At 39.7% G+C, this 22448-nt stretch overlaps 1 protein-coding gene across 4 annotated transcripts in view; it reads right to left on the bottom strand.

Annotated features, from left to right (window-relative positions):
• LOC140483870 (metabotropic glutamate receptor 7-like) overlaps window positions 1-22448 on the bottom strand; it is a 751467-nt gene that overhangs the window by 561712 nt on the left and 167307 nt on the right. The window contains exon 1 of one of the 4 annotated variants that reach the window (XM_072582652.1): window positions 10947-10967. The exons of the other annotated variants lie outside the window; for them this stretch is intronic. The gene's annotated coding sequence lies outside the window, so the exon portion shown is untranslated. Of the gene's footprint in view, window positions 1-10946; window positions 10968-22448 lie in introns of those variants that run through there. 4 annotated transcript variants of the gene reach the window in all.

Raw genomic sequence — 22448 nt, 5'->3', positions numbered from 1 at the left:
GGGTTCATGTCCTTCTCAGGAACTCATTGGTCACAGAAGGAACATTCAATGGATGAAAACTATGTGTTAATCAGCTGGCAAATTCCACTCCACACCCTTTTCCCAGGAAGAACATGAAGATCCACAAAACAACAAAATCTGAGAGAATCAAAAAGTAAAAGAGAAGGCCAATTAATTCATTTCTAATCAAACAATATCACAATAGAAGCATTTTGAAGCACAATTTGACACATTCAACATACAAGTTATCAAAGCCAATGACTAAATGCTTCATCAAAAAGATAGAGTTTAAATCCGCTCTTAATAGGAAAAAGAGGTAGAGAGATGAAAGGAGGGAAAGCCCCAAAGTCATAACCACTAATAGTGGAAAAAAATCTTCAAGAATTCAAAAGTAGAGAAATGCAATTTTCTCAGCAGGATATGGGAGGATTTTATAGATTTAATGGGCATGGTCATGGGGTGATTTGAAAACCAGGAGAACTATTTTAAAAACATGGTGTAGTTTAAGGCAACGGTTACAGAGATGATGAGTGAATGGGACTTGGTGAGAGAGTTAGCAAAGGGACAGCAGATTTTGATTACTTCAAGTTTATGAAAAGTAGGATGTGGGAGACTGAACAAGAGTAAAATGGAACAATCCAAAAGGTTACGTAAGGTATGGGTGGGATTTTTTGTTAGTGGGCGATGGCAGACCCAGATGTTGTGCACGTGGAAATAGGCATTCCCAATCATAGCACCAATGTGTGGTTAAAACTTGATGTCAGAGTCAAACGCAATAACAAGGATGTCAACAGTCTGATGAAATACATTTAATTTGCCTGGGTGAGTGCAGCTCCAATACCACTAACAATTAACACTATCAAATAATATTCATAATTCTACACACCATTCAGCACCACAAACATTCACTATCTTCACCACCAGCACACTTTGGCAGAAGTGTATCTTGGGTTAGTGACAAGGGATTGTCATGGGGAATTTCAAAAGCTGGAAGACTATGGGACGAAGGGGGCATATTGAGCGAAAGCAAGGACTTAGGAATCCTGTGGAACAAAAGGCATAGGTGGCATGATCAGTCTCAATTCTCCTTTTGTCTGAGGTACTTAGTTTCCATATATCAATGGTCAGTAGGATCCAAGTAGATTTTGGTGTTGCAGAGGAGTTCCGCACTTGGCATCCTCTCCATAGTAATCTAACCAGTGGCAGGGATTCATGCAGCTCCACGCAATACATGATGTCATCCCATGGTACACCATTAACTGCATTATTGTAAGCAGAGAAAAAGTCAGGGAGGGTGAAAAGTGTTCATGTTTGCAATTATGAGGGAGCAATACAATTTCTGAAAATCATAACAGCAATGTGCACAGACAAGGAAACGGCAGCATTGTGCAAGAGACTGACAGCTATGTGTCAGGAGTAGACCAAGCACACAAAATAATTTTTGAATTAAGTAATTAAGCTTTCATTATTTGCTGAAGGCTTAGAGCGTCTAAATGTGACATGGAGGACAACATTGTTGAAAGTGATTTCAGGATAGCAATCTGAATAATCGTGGTGCGTAATAATAATGCTTATGTTTACATAATGTTTTTTTTAGATCAGAGCTTATCAAAGGACTTCAAACAGAGACTCTCTCTTTGATACATGGCAACTTCTGTCATCTAGGGAAATGTGCCAAAGTACCATAAACAATAATGAGCTGAATATCAAGTAACAGAATACCAAATACGCCTTTCCCACATTCCAGGGAAAATTCCCTTATTCCAAAGATCTTGAACTTATGCAAAAACAGACAAACAGATCTGTGATTTAACATTTCAGTTTAATTTGTATTGCTTTTGACAGCATAACACCCTCTGTACTGTCAACCTTCAACGGCCGCAATGAACAAAGTATTTCATGCTTCTGCAGTACACTTCGCCTGTTCAGTGTATATTAGAGTAAAGCATCGAATAAATCCTTCAAAGGTTGCCAAAGCCTGGACTATGTGCCACTCTTTTCAACAAAATTCAATACAATTTACATAACGTCTCCTGTTTTTAAATGAATTTCTGTCAAGAATATTTATTGAGTAAAATGGATGCCATTGAAACAGTGCTTTCACCAGCAAGAGGACACCATATGTCTACTACTTTGAGCTCTAATCTTGAAAAAGCAGATCCTCAAGCTCTGGAAAATCTGAGAGTGAGTCAACTCAATGGGAGGTAGCTTCTAAATCTAACTAATTGAAGTCCAACTGATTGAACAAAGTCTTTGAAACATATGAGTTCTAAGGTAGCCACAGAGGAACAAAGATATAAAACCTGAAATACTGGAATAAATATTTCTGAATTAGGAATGGTCGAGCCAGCTACTCCTTTCAAGCTTAAAACCTATGACACAGTGAATCCTCCAACATATTGTACAGTAAATGCCTTAAAATCAGCTTCAGTGACACATGTACTCAAATGAGTACAGTGAAAAATTTACAAGTTGCTGCTTACAGCATCACCCTAGGTACAAGTTACCTAGGTACAGATTTTTCAAATGTTTAGAGAAAAAAAATTAGAAAAAGAAAGAAATTAAAAAATCTAGCATTATAGATCGCAGGAATGAATTAGAATTTTTTTTAAATTAAGACAATAGTCCTTCTAACCCAGTCCACACCAGCAGCTAGCCTCAGCTCCAGACCACAGTAGGCGTCACCTCCCGGCTGGGAGACCGCTCTCAAAGCCAAATGTCCACATTGAGACCATGCTAGGTTGAGAGAATGCCATGCCAGGGTGACAATGAGGCCAACAGTCCAAATCCACATGGAGGCCGGGAGTTCAGGACATCACTGAGAAGAAGGAAAAAAAAAGAGAAAAAAGAAGAAAAAAGGAGAAAAAAGAAAAAAAAAAGAAAAAAGGAACTGACAGAGCAGGCGAGCTTCAGCTCAGGAGTCCTATTCCATTGCCATCTTGGATCTGAATGTCAAGCATATGTGCAATTATTAGTCATAATGGCTATCAATATATATGTGCAATTGTTGACAATTATAGCTACTACTGCAAATTTAGTTCCTGGGAAAACCAGTCAATACCTTGGAGCTTTATCATCAACTGGATGAAATTATGAATTTATAAGTTAAAGCATCCATTCACCAGGACTGGCATCTCTGGAATTGGAAAATAGGGTGCTCCACACGTTCCAGATTTTTCACGCCTCCTTTCACACGCTGAAGCATAATGCTTGCTCCAATCCACAACAAATTCATAGCAGATATTCAGTTTTCAAAAACTTCCGTTTTTGTTTTGTCATGCAGTTTGCATTTTACAGTCAGTCAAATTGCCGAAAACAAACTTGAACTTAGGGCCATTGGCAGAACAGGACAACTTCAAAGTGCAATGTTTTGGAAAGAAGAGTTACAAAGTAGTTCATTAACTGAAGTGCCTATTCTCTAACACTTGACTTTAATGGGGGGGTGGGGGGGTGGAAGGAGAGGAATTGGAACCTTGCTCTGAATAACTAACTCCTATCATTTGAGCTTAGATGAAACCATTTACATGATGCAATAAAACTAGTTTGTCGACAGAGATGCAATCCTGAAGAAACATGGCGCTGGAAACGATACAGCAGATCAGGCAGTATCTGAGGAGCAGGAGAGTCAACATTTTGGGCATAACCCTTTTCATCTGCAGTCCCCATTTTCTCCTAATCCTGGTACTATCAACAGTTTCCAGCTGTACAACACAAACCACTTTGGCTTCTTCAAATTGTCTTGTTCAAAATAGCCCTTGGTTTTTTGCCAGGACCAATATTATAGTACATACAATGATGACAGCCTGTGTTAACCATTCCCTCATGACCAATTAGTGAGTCAAGCTTATGAAGGCTTGTGTGAAAACACAGAACAAACAAGCACAGGCTGGTAGTTATGAGCCATTTCATTAAATGTGATAACGGCCTCAGATGCTGACAGATCAAAAAGGCTGGTCCTTAGGCAACAGAACATATTAGATGAACTTAAATCGTTATAAAATAGAGTTTAAACAAAAGTAAAACTTGATAATATTTTGTTCACTGTACTTTGTTACTTTATCTTGTGATTCTAAATTTAGTACCATCATTGGATGCAACAGAAGACATTTGATATCTTTAAATGTCCAACATGAGGAACACATTAAGAATCTGTTTGCCACAAAGGTCATATCACAGTCCAAATGCACATGACTCTGGGAAAAAGATTAAATACTGCATTAGTCTAATTGAGGCAGAAATAAACTGGAAATCACTAAAAATGGTTTTGATGGGAATCTTGTTTCCCTTCAATTCACCTTTCAATTCAATTCCTATATCGAAATATTTGTCTTCCAATTTAGGTTAAATAGGAATAAAACGAAGATGAAATTAATGTAGAACAAAGGACCATAACGGTTGGAGCATTATGCAGATCCACAAGGCTAAAAACATCAGATAGAGATCAAATCTGGGGCCTATTAGAGCAAAAAAAACATGAGAAATGAGAAATGCCACTTTAACAGCTGAAAAATGGCAAGACTTCACAAATGAGATAGAGTCCAGAGACAATATACTCCTGTAATGGTGAAGGGTAACACTGGCAAGTGGGGGGAATGCTGACATCTAGAGAAATTTTGGTTCTGGTCATGAAAAAGCAGGAAGCATATGTCAGCTATGGACAGCAGGGATCAAATGAATCCTGAGAAGAGTATAAAGGCAGTAGGAGTATACTCAGGAGGGAAATCAGAAGTGCAAAAAGGAGACATGAGACAGCTTTGGCAAACAGGGCTAAGGAGAATACAAACACATTAAGGACCAAAAAGTAACTACAGAAAAGGGAGAGAATAGGCTGGTCACTAAGGAGCCCTATGTGTTGAACCACTGGAGAAGGGTGAGATACTAAATGAGTATTTTGCATCCGTATTTACTGTGGAGAAGGATATGGAACAAGAGAACTTGGGGGAATAAATAGCGATATCTTGAAAGGTTTCTGTACTACAGAGGTGGTGGTGCTGGACATCTTAAAATGCATTAAAGGGGATAAATCCCCAGGACCTGATCAGGTGCATCCCAGAACTTTGTGGGAAGTGATTGCTGGGCCCCTTGCTGAGATATTTGTATCATCAATAGCCGCAGGTGATGTACTGGAAGACTGGAGGGTGACTGACATGGTGCCACCACTTAAGAAGGGTAATAAGGAAAAGCCAAGGAGCTATAACTGGTGAGCCTGACATCGGTAGTGGGAAGACTGCTGGAGCGGATTCTGAGAGGCACGATTTATATGCATTTAGAAAGGAAAACGTTGACTAAGGAGAGTCAACATGACTTTGAGCATGGGAAATCATGACTTACTAACTTGATTGAGTTTTTCGAAAAAGTAACAGAAAGGACTGATGAGGGCAGAGCGGTGGATGTGATCTATATGGACTTCAGTAAGGCATTTAAAAAGGTTCCTCACGGTAGACTGGTTAGCAAGGTTAGATCACATGAAATACAGGGAGAACTAGCCATTTGGATACAGAACTGGCTCAAAAGGTAGAAGACAAAGGGTGGTGGTGGCAGTGGAGGATTGCTTTGTGGACTGGAGGCCTCTGACCAGTAATGTGCCACAAAGGTTAGTGCTGAGTCCACTGCTTTTTATCATTTATATAAACGTTATGAATGCAAATATAGGAGGTATAGTTAGTAAGTTTTGGAGATGACAGTAAAATCGGTGTAATGGGCAGCAAAAAAAGTTACCTCAGAATACAACGGGCCCTTGATCAGATGGGCCAGTGGGTCAAGGATTGGCAGATGGAGTTTAGTTTGATAAATGTGAGGTGCTGCATTTTGCAAAGGCAAACAAGGCAGGGTCTATACACTTAATGGTACGGTCCTGGGGAGTGTTGGTGAACAAATGATCTTGGAGTGCAGGTTCATAGTTCCTTGAAAGTAGAGTCACAGGTAAACAGGATAGTGAAGGCGGCGTTTGGTATGCTTTCCTTTATTGGTCAGTGCATTGAGCATAGGAGTGAGGTCATATTGCAGCTATACAGGACATTGGATAGGCCATTTTTGGAATAGTGTGTGCAATTCTGGTCTCTCTAATGAAAAATGTTATGAAAGCATTCAAAAAACATTTGCAAGGGTGTTGTCAAGGTTGGCGGGTTTCAGCTATAGGGAGAGGCTGAATATGCTGGGGCTGTTTTCCCTGGAGTATCAGCAGTTGAGGGGTGACATTATACAAGTTTATCAGGAAGGGCATGGGTAAAGATACAAGGTCTTTTCCCTGGGGTGGGAGAGTCCAAAACTGGAGGACATAGGTTTAAGGTAAAGAGGAGAAAGGTATAAAAGAGACCTGAGGGTAAACTTTTCACACAGAGGGTGGTGCATATATGGAATGAGCCACCAGAAGTAGTTGTGGTGGTTGGTATAATAATAACAACATTTAAAAGGCACCTGGATGGGTATATGAATAAGGAGGGTTTAGAGGGATATGGGCCAAAGGCTGGCAAAAGGGACGAGAGTAATTTAGAATATCTGGTCAGCATGGACAAGTTGAACTGAAGGGTCTGTTTCCTTGCTGCAGATCTCTGACTCCATAATCCCTCAGAAGAGAGATCAAATTGACCAAGTGTTACCATCTCTATTCCTGTTGAGAACTTGTCCTGCATTCTCTTCTGGGTATGCAGAATGCCGTACAGGAGCCACGTTGTCAGTTGTATTTTAAAGGCTAAGTATTCTTTGGAAATGGAGCCTGCTAAACAATCAATCAGTCTTTGCCTACTCTCATATTTCAAACTCTGTGCCCTCATCTTTTTCAAATCAGTAGACACTTACAATTACTTTTAATTGGAAATAATGGTTCATTATTCACAGTGAACAGCATACTTTATGTTACAACTTTATTCTGAAAATTGTTCTTTCATGTTTTTTTTCTTCCTATAGAACAAATTGTTCTCTTACTTAGCTGCTTTGATTCTTGTTGTGATAGAACTTTATAAAGAATGCTAATGTTCCAGTGACCAGGATGCAGACCAAGTGATTGACTCCCAGAATCTGTAATAGTTGCCAAGTGTAAGTGTTAGGAAATGCAGCTTTGATTTTCTGTAACAAGTACAGAACTCCCCCAACAAATCTGTTAAGCATACCGACCTTAAGGTTTTTAAATAACTTAAACCCTCATTGGTCCCACAGTGAGATTATTAATTGTGTGTTTGGGAAATACAAAAACACAATAATTAGGATCTAATCTAAAATATCCTTCAAACTACAAGACCATTTAGTACAAATCTGCACTGCCATGGAAAAAAAAAAGTCGCAGGCAAGGGTATCACCCCCTAAATCTTACATTAATTTTTATGCTTTGAGAGAACAGTTAAAGATCGGCTGAACATGTCAAAATTAGACATTTTAACCTCTCTTGCAAACTGCAGGAATGTATCAAAATTTACAATCAATCATCTATTAGCACTTTTTTTTCCAAAACACATACTCTCTCTATTCAGCTTCCAATTTTCTGTTACAGGCTTTCTGCCTCTTCCAGATAACGTGGTGGAGGACAGAACTTGTTCAGAGCAATATGTTCACATGCACTGGTTGACTTGCTATAGTCAGGGAACCTGTATCTCCTCTGAGTGCATTTACATGTGGTCTGTGGTGACTATAAAGTGCACATCACTTGTGACATGGAATCAGAATGGCGTAGATAAAGATGTGCGTGGATTTTTGTGGTTTCCTAACTCAAAGTTATCAATCTCACTCAGACTGATGTAGGTTCAGTTTATTTAAAGACCCAAGATAGATGTGCTCAGCAGGTGCCTCTGGTGGAGGAGTACAGTAATTGCAGTCACAGAGAAACAAAAGAAGTTGCAGTCTTAGGGTGTGCAACTAACACTGATTTTGGTAGTAAATCAAATGATCTCTTGGTTATTAGCATTCTCTTTTTTTTAAGTTTCACAACAATAGTGAGGCAAGATGAATCCTCTGTTGGCCAAATGAGGGATGAGCTTAAGGACCACACCATCCAGAACATTGTGTGAACTATATCAAGCTAAACAATCACTTATGACACATGACATGCCCAGTAGATCATGGATGCAGTTTGGAGTAGACATCTTCACTCTCTCAGAAACTGAATACTTCGGTCATTACCAACTACTACTCTGACTACTCAGAGATGGGCCAGATGATGTCAACAACCATCAGTAGGATTGTAAAGTCTGAAAGCACACTTCATACATTAATGCAAGCCAAACAATTTGATGTGTGACAATGGCCCTCAATTCAACTACTGCATTTCATAAAGAATTGGGAAATTCAACACCACCATTACCTCCACACCATCCCCAGTGAAATGGGGAGGCTATGATAGCAATGAAAATCAGAGTGATCACAAAGAACTTACGCAAACCAAGTACAAGCTAATCAATGAATCAAGAAATACTCCCACTGAAGACATTGAACATAGTCCAGTTCAATAATATCATGTTACGTACAAACTACTCCTCTTAATGAAGAGAACACTCAAGTCAGAAATAGTAACAGGTAAAAAACAAAAAGGTCAAGGTGAAAGGACAGAAAGCCAAGCTTCAATATAATAAAACTGCAAAGTCATTGGTGGATCATGAGCAAAAGAAACTTCAGTCACATGAAGTGAACAAATCATATGGATCACTGTATGTAAATGCTTACACTTTCAATGAGCACATTTAGACTTTAGGCAGCTAATAAAGCAAGATATGACACCTGCAGAGATCACAGAATGGCCACCAGTATCACAGATCCGTTGCTCCCCAGCAACAGAAATATATCACAGCAAATTAACTTGGCAATAATACTTGCCACCACAATGACACACCCCAGGGAATAAACATCATTGAAATGAGCAGATACCAGACAAAACACCAACAGTAATGTACTCATGCATCAGTGGAAGACCTGCATGACTAAGAGACTACATTGGCAGGAACTGATGAAAGTGGGACTGCCCAGAGTTAACCCACTGTTCTGTTAAATGAAAGAATTTTCTGAGAGGCCTTGCATGTTGATTAGAAATTACGTAGATATTTTTTCCCCAACTATAAATGGCAGTGTATCTAAGTTTTAGTTTTTTTTCTACAGAAGGGGTATGTTTAGAAAAATGCAGTTGCAAATTTAGTGTATTGGTTGGGTATGCCATAGACACATGACTTCAACCTTTGACGTGTGCATTCTGGAACAGGCATTATACAAACAACTTGTCATATAAAATGGACAGGCCCATAGAGAGGAAGTGTCTAAACATTATGTTCCAAGTTTCATATGTGAAGGATAGGTTTAATAGAAAGCAAATCTTTCCCTGCAGTCATTGTTGTTAGTTGATTTTAATTAGCATTAAATGCAGAAATTCTCCTGTTTTTACAGACTATCTACAATCATATTTCCCAAAGACTATGAGATTTCAAAATGCAGCTCTTAATGATGGAGGTATGGAGCATGCACCTGACCTTGTCTGGTAGCAAAGAGTCTCATACCACTTGTGCATGCTTGAGAGTTTAATAAGTAGGATTAACAATATTTCTCCTTGACCACAGAGGCCATTGTACTTATTGCTAACATCAGATAACCTGGATCTGTGCATTAATGCCAATTTTCACATATCACACTGGTGAGGAGAGAGATTAAATTTTTATGTGCAACACAATGGTAGATGTCTTCACTGCAGAACAGAAGTTTTTTTTTGCAGATCAGCATCAGCATCAGCCAAATTTCTGCTTGGCTGGGTCACCCCAGCTGATTGGAAGTCCATCAAATTATGTGGAACAGGGTGAAATTCTGCTCTAACCTAGGATAATCACTGCTCTGAGACATTTCAGCTAATTAGATACTTGGCGATCTTTGGTCCTGCCAGGTCTTCCTGCTAGGGTATCCCAGTGCAGGGCGATAGAGAACTGGATTGGGAAGCCAGAAGGGGAGCACACTGGTGGAAGTGTGGCACACTCCATCCTCTCCGCTTAAAAGACCACCATGTCAAACCTGGCAGCACCATCTTGTGTCTTGGTCACCTCTTTGTGGTAAGAAGAGGCTCCTCAAGTGGCAATTAATTGGTCATTTCGTAGCCTCAATCGGCTCGAAAGACCGACTGGCTGCCTAAAGTCTAGCTAGTCAATTCGACAAATACAAAAAGGGAGGTTGGTAAGCTACTGGCATTGTATCATCAACTTGGCATCTCCTGCTACCACCTGCCGGCCCATTTCTGGTAGGGATAGCTGTTCAATTCTACCCATATATTGCACCACCTTCCCAAACTCAGGAAAGCAATAATTCTTCAGTATCAATTTTCCATATCCTACCTTACAATGGAATTATATTCAATGTATGCATATATGTGTGTGTGTGTGTGTGTGTGTGTGTGTGTGTGTGTGTGTGTCTGTGTGCGCGTGCGTACATACATATACAGAACAATCTCAGTTGTCTGAACATCAATTATCCAAATTTCAGTTTATCCACACAAGATCTCAAGTTCCTGTAAAAATTTTGTTAAATTTAAATAAAAGCACAGTGGGAGCAGGCAGCCTGGGCTGGCGGCGGGAACAGGAACATGGTCGCCACGGGAACCCTGTTCCTGCTATTGTCGCCACCATGGGAACCTTGATCAATAATCCGAACAAGCAGTTATCCGAACAAAGTACTCCCCGCCCGTCTCACTTGGATAATCGAGGTTGTTCCGTTCGATATATATTTATGGATGCACATATGTATGTATTTTTATAATCAGAGAGTCAAAACATGTTATGGTTCAATAGCAAAATAAAATTTATGGTCTATTTGAGTACTATAGTGGTCATTAAACATTTACGCAAGAGACTGCCAATGTACTTTGAACAAAGGCTCATTAAAGTTTGTTATATACAAGGAAAAAAGTTTCATTATAAAAGAACTATTTGAAAACAGTGTTATAACAATATCAGAAATAATGAATCAATTGTTTTACTTCAACAACTTACAAAAAAACTTCAGTAAAAGCGAGTTGTCTCCATTTTCAAGTTCTTTTGTTCGGTTGACATGGCTGTAATTGGTGTCTACAGCTTTCTTCTTAGTAACTTCTAAGTACTTTCAGAGCAAACACATGGATTTTCCATATACTGTTTCCAGCATTATCTGGCTAGTCGTATTAGCTTAGCACTTCAGCTTCCACTGTTTAGTTTCAACAGCGAGGGACTTGCTGATCTTTTGCTCGCTTACACTTAGGCATGCCAGGACTTTTATCCCAGTCAGACTGCTTTACAGACTACATTAACAGCATTCTGACACTACAGACCTTTCCCTTTCTGAATGAACCCTGCTTACTGTTCCTTTTCTTTTCCTGGATGACTCTGACTGTGTGTCTGACTTGATTGTGTTGCTAGGCTCTTCCTCTCTCAAAACCACACAGGTCTTGAAGCCAGGTAAAATGTTAATTTTGTAATCTTTAAGACATACTATCTTAAAAAATAAACAGATGGTTTTAAAGCATAACTATTTATAAAACTAGATAGTCCTGACACTTTCCTGAGACTTGGAGAATAATATCTACATATCATTGGTACAAATGCTCTAATAATTGTTTATAAGGTGTAAAAGTCTTGCACATTCTACCTCATTAAATAAATCTACCTTTTAACAAACAAGCCACTCAAGCTTGTCATCAGGCAGAACTCAAAACAAGTCGGCCTTCAAATCATCCAAATCATCCATCCAAAGTAGTAATGCTTCATATTGGGCCCATCAAAATCCCTCGGCCCACCTCATATTATCTGAGGATGGGTCTCATGCTGTATCTGAGGCTGGGACTCCCACACACAAAAGGTGAAAATGGGCAAGGGCTGCTAAAAGAACACAGTAATTCAGAATGACACCGTACTTTACATATCTTGATTTTATAGAGCACTTCATTATAACTGAACCTTTTGGAGGGTTGGAGACAGTGCGGGGGAAATACTGAGACATAATTTTTGGACATCCTAGTTTTGCCATATTGCTAACGAAGGATAGAAAGCTTGGCAAATGCAAGTCTCCCTATTATAAGCAATGTAGTTGCTTAGTCATGTCATAATCCATTCACAAACATGTAGTAAGATCTCGTGTCATGACTTCAGAAATCAACAGTTCTTTTCTGTACTTTTTTAAATCCCTTATATAAATGCAAGTTGGTGTGGGTAAAAATATTATGTCACTCCCATGCCATTCATTCTTCATTAGTTTTCATGAGCAGATTCATGGGAGCAGTCTTACATTTTCAGCAACTGTTTTGTTTACTTTAAATCTCAAAAGCACCTTGTCCTACATTGTATGAATCAGACTATAAAGATTTATGGTCTCATCATTTTTGAATGGGTACAAGAGCATTATATTGAACAGAGGACCTCCTCATTAATTAGATGCACACTGCAAGTTAACATTTATTGAAAGACCAGTTGGTGCTAAGGTCCACAGTGCAGCATGCTATCAAAGGTTATAACAATAAAATAAATGAAAAAGTAATGATTTGCCACAGCAAGTTTTTGCATTAAACACTGATCATCACATGTAAATAAATACAGGCAAACCGTTCTACAAATTTGAAGACCCAAAGAGAGTGAGAATATAATTTTTTTTTAAACTCATTCATGAGATGTAGATAGTACCTACCGCCTAGGCCAGCAGTTATGTCTCATCTCGAATGGCCCAGAGGGCAGTTAAAAGTTAGACAGGTTGCTGTGGGTTTTGCGTCAACCACTGACTCAAGCATTTACAGAATGGTAGGAGGCCGTTTGACCCATCTTGCCTGCGTCAGTCAACAAAAAAATGATACTAATTCCCATTTTCTAGCTTTTGCCCCATCACCCTGAAGGCAATGGCAACAACAGTGCATATCCAAATAAACAGTCATTGTTCGGAGACTCTCTGACTCAACCAGAATGTGAAAATAATTCTCCTCTAATCTCCTCAACCTTAACATCTCTATCCCCTGGTTACTGACCACTCCATCAATTGGAAAAACGCTTGCCTTTTCACCCTATATATATGATGTGGAGGTGCCAGTGATGAACTGAGGTCAGAAGTCACACAACACCAGGTTGCAGTCCAACAGGTTTACTTAAATCACAAGCTTTTGGAGTGCTGCTCCTTCGTCACTTCACCTGACAACCTGGTGTTGTGTGACTTCTGACCCTGTTTCTGCACCTCAATCTTGTTACACTTTAATCAGGTCCTCTCTCAACCTTTGCTGCTTCAAGGAAAACACCAACCTCTCCAATCTTTCCTGAGAGTTCAGACAAAAATAGAAATTGCTAGAAAAGCTCGGCAGGTCTGACAGCATCTGTGGAGAGAAATCAGTTAGCGTTTTGGGTTGAGTGACCCTTCCGCAGAATGAAAATTCTGAAGGAGGGTCACTTGACCTGGAAGATGCTGCCAGACCTGCCGAGCTTTTCCAGCAACTTCTATTTTTATCTCTGATCGACAGCAAATGCAGTTCCTTTTTGGTTTTCCTTATAGTTCAGACCCTCCTGCTTTGTAGCATTTGGTAAATTCCCTTTGCATATTGTCTACTGCAATCACATCTTTCTGACAGTGTGATGACCAGAACAGCACACAGCACAGCATTCAGTTATAGCTCAACCAGTGTTCTACATATTGTTCCAACATAATATTCTTGCTCTTGCATTGCTCTTGCATTCCATGCCTCAGCAAATAAAGGTGCTACGTATGCCTTCTTAACCACTTGGTCTAACTGCCTTGCTACTTTCAGAGATCAGTGGACATGCACACCAAGGTCCTTCAGATCTTCAATGCTTTTTAGAATCCCAACATTCAGTGTAATTCCTTGTCTTGGTAGCCCTCTCCAAACGCATCACCGCACTCTTTCATGGGATGAATCTCTTTTGCTGCTGCTTTGCCCAGCTGGCCAGTCCAATGATATCCCCTTTCAATTTACGGTGATCCTCCACACTCTTGACCACGACTTCTGGTGTCGTCCACAAACATCATGATCTGTTACACTGCAGTGGATCTGTAATCCTATTTAGATCAGACTGGGGGAGTATAATAGATTTCTTTCCCTAAAAGACGTTAATGAATGAGATGGGTTTTTACAACAATTGAAAGTGCCCATGTGGTGGCCACTGGGCTAGCATGTTAGTTGTAGAGTTTGATTCAAATTTCACCATCTGCCGTGGTGGGATTCAAACCAAGTTCCCCAAGAACATTAGCACGGGATCCTGAATTATTAGCCCAGTGGCATTTCTGTCACACTACTTCTCTATTAAACACTGATTCTGAAACCAGATGAGGTTTCCCTGACAATCAACTATGGTTTCAGGGTTGTCAGAGTCCCAAGTTCAGATATTTACGGAATTCAAATTCCACCATCTGCCAGGATTCAAACCCAGGTCCCAAGAACATTGCCTGGATCTCTGGATTAATAGTCTAGCGTTAACGTCACAAGACTATCAACTGTCGGACAGAGCTAAGATTCTATAGGTGAAGGGAAAGGAATTTCAAAAAAGCACTGTACATCCAGGACAGACTATCCTGGCCAAAGCTCCTCCCCTGGCCAAAATCAGCAAAGCAGATCAACTCACCATTTATCTCAATAAATAACGAGGGATGACTTGCTGTAAAATAGCTGCTATGACTTTTTTTTTTAAACAAACAACAATAACTACATTCGAATCACTTCATTACAACTTCAAAGTTGTGAAGCCAATTCGGACATAATTTCAATTTTAACAACCCCAAATATTCCAGTTATATTCCAGTGTACACATTGACCTTTGAAGTCTCAATAAATCTCTAGAAAAAGGAGGTGGGGGTGGCTTAAATTGTAGATTGACTATAAAAGTGAATCACGGCATGACATAGGGGGACTGGTGTTTGAAATGTCAATGCGTAGCCTGGTCATGTCTTAAACCCCCATACAAATTTGCAACACAGTCCTTAATCACCTATTTGATCAGCTGTGGCCAGTTGAAAAGTACCCAATAAGAAAAAAAACACAGGTGAGGGGTGAAAACCAATGCCTTCCTGCCTTCTCCTAAGCAGAAGGCACCATGTTGTTTTGTTAAAAATGTTGAGTGTGTCTATTTACATGCTGGGTAAATGCAAAATCATGATTTTTGGCTCAGGAAAAGTTAGGTCCATTTGTACTGCAAGTTGATTTCTGATTTACACAACTAAGCAATACCCAATGAAAACAGGACTTATTCTAGTTTTGCCCATTTGACTTGAGTGACAGTGGAGTTTAACCTTTTATTTCAGTGGTCATCCATACAGCAATGAAGAATTAGATATAGTCAATGTAATGAGAATTAGGCATATGCAATTGAGAAATCTTTTTGAGGTTGTGGCTTCTTCATGGTAATCTTGACTTCATGGCTGACAAAGCAAACAACTGTAGTGTGGTAAATTAAAAAATTCAAAATATTGCATATCACTTAAGAAAAACTACAGCAAGTAATGGTTCTGGAGAAACCATGGAGAACAGAGTGAATCCCTTCTTCATTAACCAACTTCAAAACAGTTTGTACTTCATTAATAATCTAAGTGTAATCACATTGTCACCCTGTGTAATTAACAACAGTCCCTTTATACATCCAACCTAACAAAAGCTAAATGAGAAATAATTATATTAATACTCTTAGCTGCAGAATATATAATTGTGGAAAATGAACACATAATTGTCAAAAACAATGTACACTAGAAATCCAAGAGTAGGTTCATGCTAGGTGCAATTTGACCAAATTTTTCCAGAGCCAAAAATCATATTCTTGCATTTACTCATCATGCAAGGTGGCCCGCTTTCTCAGGAACATGGTATTAACGCTTTTGGGATGTCCCAAAAGCATTACCGAAGAGGTCAAACATGCCTGCTGACTTCCACGATTTGTGATTGACCAAGAATGCATCAAACACACAGAGGCTTTTTTGGAGACAAGGTGAAGGCATCACAGAGTGCACAAACCGACAAAACAACTTACTGACTGGACCTTTAAGCATCTTAAATATGGCAGAGTCTGGAGATTGCAAACTGGACTTAAGCAGCCATCTCAGTACCTATTAAACTGGAATGCAAGAATACATTGTTAATCCCAAGCGGTTTCCCAAGAGGAGGAATGGAGCATAATGCAATGGAACAATGTGCAATTGCGAATGTGCTGCACGCTGACATACTGTATTACAGCCTGTGCAGTTGGCCATTACAGCAGTAATGATTGGCTAACATGGTGCCACGATTTTAAAATGGTGGTAAGGAAAAGCCAGGGAGCTATAGACCAGTGAGCCTGGCATCAGCGGTGGGAACGTTGTTGGAGGGGATCCTGAAGGACAGGACTTCCATGTATTTGGAAAGGCACGGACTGATTAGGGATAGTCAACATGGCTTTGTGTGGGGAAATTGCATCTATCTAACTTGATTGAGTTTTTCAAGAACTAAAAAAAAAGAGGATTGATGAAAGCAGAGCAGTGGCCGTGATCTATATGGACTTCAAACTGACAAGGTTCCCACTGGGAGACTGGTTAGCAAGGTTAAATCATGGGAAATACAGGGAGAACTAGCAATTTGGATACAGAACTAGCTCAAAAGGTGGGAGAGAGAGGTTGGTGGTGGAGGGTTGGTTTTCAGACTGGAGGTCTGCAACCAGTGATGTGCCACAAGGATTGACATTGGGTCCACTACTTTTTTGTTATTTATATCAATGATACAAATGTGAATATAGGAGGTATGGTTAGTAAGTTTATAGATAACACCAAAACTGGTCGAGTAGTGGACATCAAAAGAAGGTTACCTCAGAGCACAATGTGACCTTGATCAGATGGACCAATGGGCTGAGGAGTAGTAGATGGAGTCTAATTTAGACAAATGTGAGGTGCTGCATAACAAAGAGACCTTGGAGTGCAGGTTCAATAATGCCTTGAAAGTGGAGTCACAGGTAGACAGTGAAGGCAGTATTTGGCATGTTTGCCTTTATTGCTCAGTGCGTTGAGTGTAGAAGTTGGGAGTTCATGTTGCGGCTGAACAGAAATTGTTAAGTCACTTTTGGAATACTGTGTTCAATTCTGGAAGGATATTGTGAAACTTGAAAGGGTTCAGAAAAGATTTATAAGGATGGTGTCAGAGTTGGAGGGTATGAGCTATAAAGGACAGGCTGAATGGGCTGCAGTTGTTTTCCCTGGAGTGGCAGGGGCTGAGGGGTAATCTTAGAGAAATCATGAGGGGCATGGATACCAAGGTCTTGGGTTTGGGGGCGGGGTCCAAATATAGAGGACTTAGGTTGAAGGTGAAAGGGGAAAGATTTAAAAGGGACTTAAGGGCAAATTTTTCACATAGAGGGTGATATGGAATGATGTATGGAATAAGTTGCCAGAGGAAGTGGTGGAGGCTAGTACAATTACAGCATTTAAAAAGGCATCTGGATGGGTATGTGAATTGGAAGGGTTTAAAGGGATATAAGCCAAATGTTGGCAAATTAGATTAGATTAATTTAGGATATCTGTTCGGCATGGACGGGTTGGACCGAAGGATCTGTTTCCATACTACAGCTCTATGACACTATAAGTCATTGATATATTGCAATATAGATTTTTCTATTTGCATTTTAATTTTCACAGAAAATAGTTGTGAACTGAAAAATCACACAATGGATAACACAGTCTGGGAGGTCTTGTGGTATCGTGGTAACATCTCTGCCTTTGAACCTGAAGGTTCAGTTTCAAGTCCCTTCTCGAACATGATGACCAAGGAAGCTATATTCAGAATGCAGTCAAACAGGTTGAGTATCAACTTGTAAAACCTTCGCACATTTGTCAATAACAGGTGGCAAGAGCTAGAGAGATGGCTGGTCAGCCTTGCTTTGGAAAGAAATTGGAGCTTGCTCTGTCCACATCTCCAGGCTACAGCATGGACGCAAAAATGTATGTTGTCACCGATTGTCTGGCAAACCTGCATAGCCACAGAGAAGTACCTTTAGCACAGAACTTGATCCCTGTTCCAGGGTGGATTCAGACCTGCCTCCTTGTTCTCCCCATGGTTGGTGTTGTTGCACTGTAAGTCAGACTTACTTTCAAGCAGCAAACTTGAAGAACAGCAAGTGCGATGAACAATTATGGAGCACACCATGCAGCAGTGGAAGGTATGACTTCAATGCATCGTATGATTCATTACCTTCTAGTGCTAAGACTGCAAAAAACCAAATTGTTTCAATTTGCATATTGCGCCAAACAATAATTCCTTTTCCTCCTATTAAATGTGAGCTACGCTGCGAGGTAGGAACGGAGTTGGAGTTAAAGATTCGGCTGACCTAACATTATTTTCCTGTTCCTAGAAATATTCCAAAGTATTTAATGGCAAAAGCAGATTCTCTCAAGTTTCTTGTAATTATTTAATATGGCCTAATTGAGTGAACACATGTAGCTCTCCTGTTTTTGTTTATTTATTTGTACGATTGGACATTGCCCATCCTTAATTGCCCTGGAGAAGCTGCATCATGTGCAACATTGTGTTGAATCACTAGCGGGCACCATCAGAGCTGCTAGAGAGTTCCAGGATTTATACATATTAGTGATGGAGGAAGAAGAACATAGTTCCAAGTCAGGATGCTGTTTGGCTTGGAGAGAAATTGTTGTTGGTGGTATTTACATACATTCCCTAGTCTTTCTAAGCAATAGATGTCATGGATTTGGAAGATGCTACTAAAGCAAAAGTAGTTGCTTCTGTTGAATTTTATTGATAGTGCACACTGGTACCACAAAGCATCAGTGGTGGATAGAGTGAATTTGTCACGATGATGTAAAGTATGACTTATTGAAAGACTAATTGCAAATGTTTATCTTGAACTAGAAGAATCTGGACTTTCATGGACTGAAACAAACAAAATGCTGGGGAAACTCAGCAGGTTTGGCAGTATCTATTCAAAGAGAGAAACAGAGTTAATATTTAGAGATTGGTATGGTTTATTCACAACAGAAGCATAATGGTATTTTTTAAAAAATACTTCTGACAGAAGCAGTGTCTCCACACTCAAAGTTATAAAAAAAACCAACATCTTTCAGTTGTGAAGAGTCATACCAGACTTGTTATGTTAATTCTGTTTCTCTTGCCACAGTGACTGCCAGACCTGTTGAGTTTCTCCAGCGTTCTCAGTGTTTCTTTCAGATTTCCAATATCTGTGGTATTTTGCCTTCTTTCATGGACTGAAAGGATTTTAAAATGGGGTCACACAGTTAAAATGGCCACTGGCATTACTTGGCTCACAGGAATTGGACTTGTTTCATGAAACCAACATGGACTCAACAAAAGGCAGCCTGAATAACTTCTGTCATGGCAGACTTGACTCAATCTGATTTTCACCATTAGGAGAATCCTTACACATTAAAGATGAAAAATTGCCTAAAATGATCAAGCCTGAAAACAAAAGCTTAAGGAGACAGAATATCCAGCTCACTTATGTTTCAAGGAACTTTAGATGAACAAAGGCAAAGTAAATGGGTTGTTGACTGCAGAACTAATTAGGATAGAAAAGGCATTCTGGTTCTGGAAGCAAAGCAGGTGACAACACTGAAGGAATGTCAGGAAGCTTAAGCGTCAAAGTTAACTGCAATGTTTCACAGTAATGACTCAAGAGGCAGTTGACATGGTGGCTCGGTGCTTAACACGGTTGCTTCAGTGTCAGGGACCTGCATTCGATTCCAGCCTTGGGCGACAGTCTTTGTGGAATTTGCACATTCTCCCAGAGTCTGTGTGGGTTTCCTCCAGGTCCTCCGCTTTCCTCCCACAATCCAAAGATGTGCAGGTCAGGTGAATTGGCCATACTGAATTACCCATAGTGCTCAGGGATATGTAGGTTAGGTGTATTAGTCAGGGGAAATGAAAAAGTAATAGGCTAGGGGAATGGGTCTGGGTGGAATACTCTTCAGAGGAGTGAAGTGGGCCTGCTGGGCCAAATGGGCTGTTTCCACACTGTAGGGATTCTATGAAGCTAAATGACCAACCATGATACCAGGTTGTACTCCTTAAACCTCAAAGGCATCCAATATTATCTTACTGGAGACTGTAGATTGTAAATTCTTTTGTCTTCCTTTTGAAGTGGTGTTGGTAGGTGTCTAAGTGACTTGGCAAAAGTCATACACTTGACACCTTCAATGATTTTGCTGCATTAACAGGTAATACAGTTGATTAAAAATGCACTAAAACCCTATCAGAAAAGAGCAATTTACTATTTTAATGAAAAAAAGCATAGCCACACAATTAGAAAAGAAATCTTAAAAAAAAACTTATGCTGTGACCAAATGGGAAAGCTGAAAAGAGGATGATTTGCCCCTCCTCACCTAATCTAGTATTTAAGATGGCAAATGAGGTGCCAAAAACACAAGCTGCTTTCACCTGGCAGGTGTTGAGCTTTTTGAAGTTTATCAGAGCAGTACTCCTCCAGACAAGTAGAATGGATTTTATCATAATCCTGATTTCTGTCTTATAGATGGAGGAGGCGCTTTGGAGAATCAGCGAGTTACTCAAAACAGAATTCGCAGCCTCTGACCTTCTCTTGTCACAGTATTTATATGGCTGGACTGGCTTCGTACCTGGTTGAAAGTCAAGAAATTATGACTCAATATTATCTTACTGGAGACTGTAGATTGTAAAGACTTTTGTTTTTACCTTGCTATACTTTTCATTACGGACTGGACTTGGGGAATAAAACAGACACTTGAAAAACAATAATTAGAGAAATAATAACTGCCAGATAATTGCAATTAAAAACAAGTTACCTGACACTCATTGCAAGTGTGGTTTAGACTGCTGTTTCCTCATTAGTGGGGGACAGTATCACAGATCAGCTGGAGTCAGGGGCGTGTTTACAAAGAGACACTCTGCTGGCAACAAGTAGCTGATTGGTCTGTTGAATAGTGACCAGAATGATGATGACAGAGGCCTTTTGCCTGTCACCAATGGTGTGATTGGTTCTCACATAGCCAAACAGCTTGTGACTGTCAATGTTTGGGTCAGAAGCCATCTGACCTCCAAAAAGAAAGATGTCCTTTCTCTGCGAAAAATAGCCTGTCAAGCCTAAAAAAAAAAGTCAGTTTATTTCTCATCAGATGCTCTAAAGCTGTGGCTCTGTACCAAATCAGAGATTTTATAAGTTGTGACCCAGGCATTAGGGTGTCTCTTGGAAGCATGCACAGAATGATAATGGAGCAGACAAGGATCATTGAGCTGACTTCCCAGCATTTCTTACCTCATAATACACTGTTGGTACATTTGGAGGGGTTCTATAAAGCAGAGCTTTAACGAGTAGCATTCCATTTTGATGGTTTGTAATTTTGTCTTGAGCTAAAATCTATTTATTTACAACAAATAGTAACTCTTGTTAAATACAGACACTAGTTCATGCTCTCTATTAATCTGGAAATAAGACAGGAAAATTGACCCTTCCAATCCTTTGCTTATGGCAAAGGCTAAACTGATGAGGTACTAATTGATCAGATTGGATTTGTCCTACTTATTGTGTACAGGGGATACCTGGGTAGTTTTTGACATTGTTTCATAAATGTCTGTGTGGGAACAGCTTAGATCAGGCATAGTTACTTTTGGTGCACAAGTCTTCAATATTGTAACCACGATGTTGTTACGTAGCCTATGGTGGATCCACTGCCTTCAGGCATTTCTTGACATCAGAAAGTGAATTGGATGTAGATTGAAAATTATACTGGGAAGGTCAGGTGGGGGCTGAAATGGATCATCCACAACTACTGGAACTTGAGAAATTTCATGCTTCATTTACACTGCTATGCCTTACATCAATGGAAGTGTACCACAACATATCAATGCAACAGTCTAACAAACCCAAATACAGCAAAGCAGCAACAGAACCTCCAAGGAGTGTGTCCCATACCAGCATGGGTTTCCAAAGAGAATATGTTCTGTGTGGGATAGTCCTCATTTCATGAGATACCCAGCAAGGCATTAGTGCGACTAGGGGACTATTACTGTAAACTGCCTATTAAAGCTCAAACATTAACCCATGTATTTTCTGTATCATGGATAGATGCGTACGTCAGTAAACCAATAAACTTTTTTTTCAAAATTAATCAAAGGATAACTTTTACACTAAATTTTAACATCTCCTGATTCATCTTTTTGCACAACAGAAGTATAAAGTCAGAACTGAATTGTCATTTAGATCATAGTTGATAAAAATGTCTTAACTCTTTTTGCTAATTTTTGTTCCATTTTCCCATGTAACCCAAATAAGTACCTGTTAATATCAATCCTGTGATGATCCATGTGTTTTGGGAAAAGCCTGTAGGTTCCTTTTTGTACAATGTCCCCTTTAGGACCAAGGTAAACTATGCACTGCTCTGAAAGAGGTTCATCGGTTTCCTCTGTATCATTAGATCCCAATAAAATACTCACGTCACCAGATCACATCACCATGAACAAATGGAAAGATAACTGCAGTGGGATTGGGTTGGCCTGTTTGCTGCTGAAAATATAT

The sequence above is a fragment of the Chiloscyllium punctatum genome, chromosome 12 (genome assembly GCF_047496795.1).
Source record: "Chiloscyllium punctatum isolate Juve2018m chromosome 12, sChiPun1.3, whole genome shotgun sequence".
NCBI classification, from domain to species: domain Eukaryota; kingdom Metazoa; phylum Chordata; class Chondrichthyes; order Orectolobiformes; family Hemiscylliidae; genus Chiloscyllium; species Chiloscyllium punctatum.
Note: the sequence above shows the minus strand (reverse complement) of the source record. Positions and strands in the feature narration are given on the sequence as shown.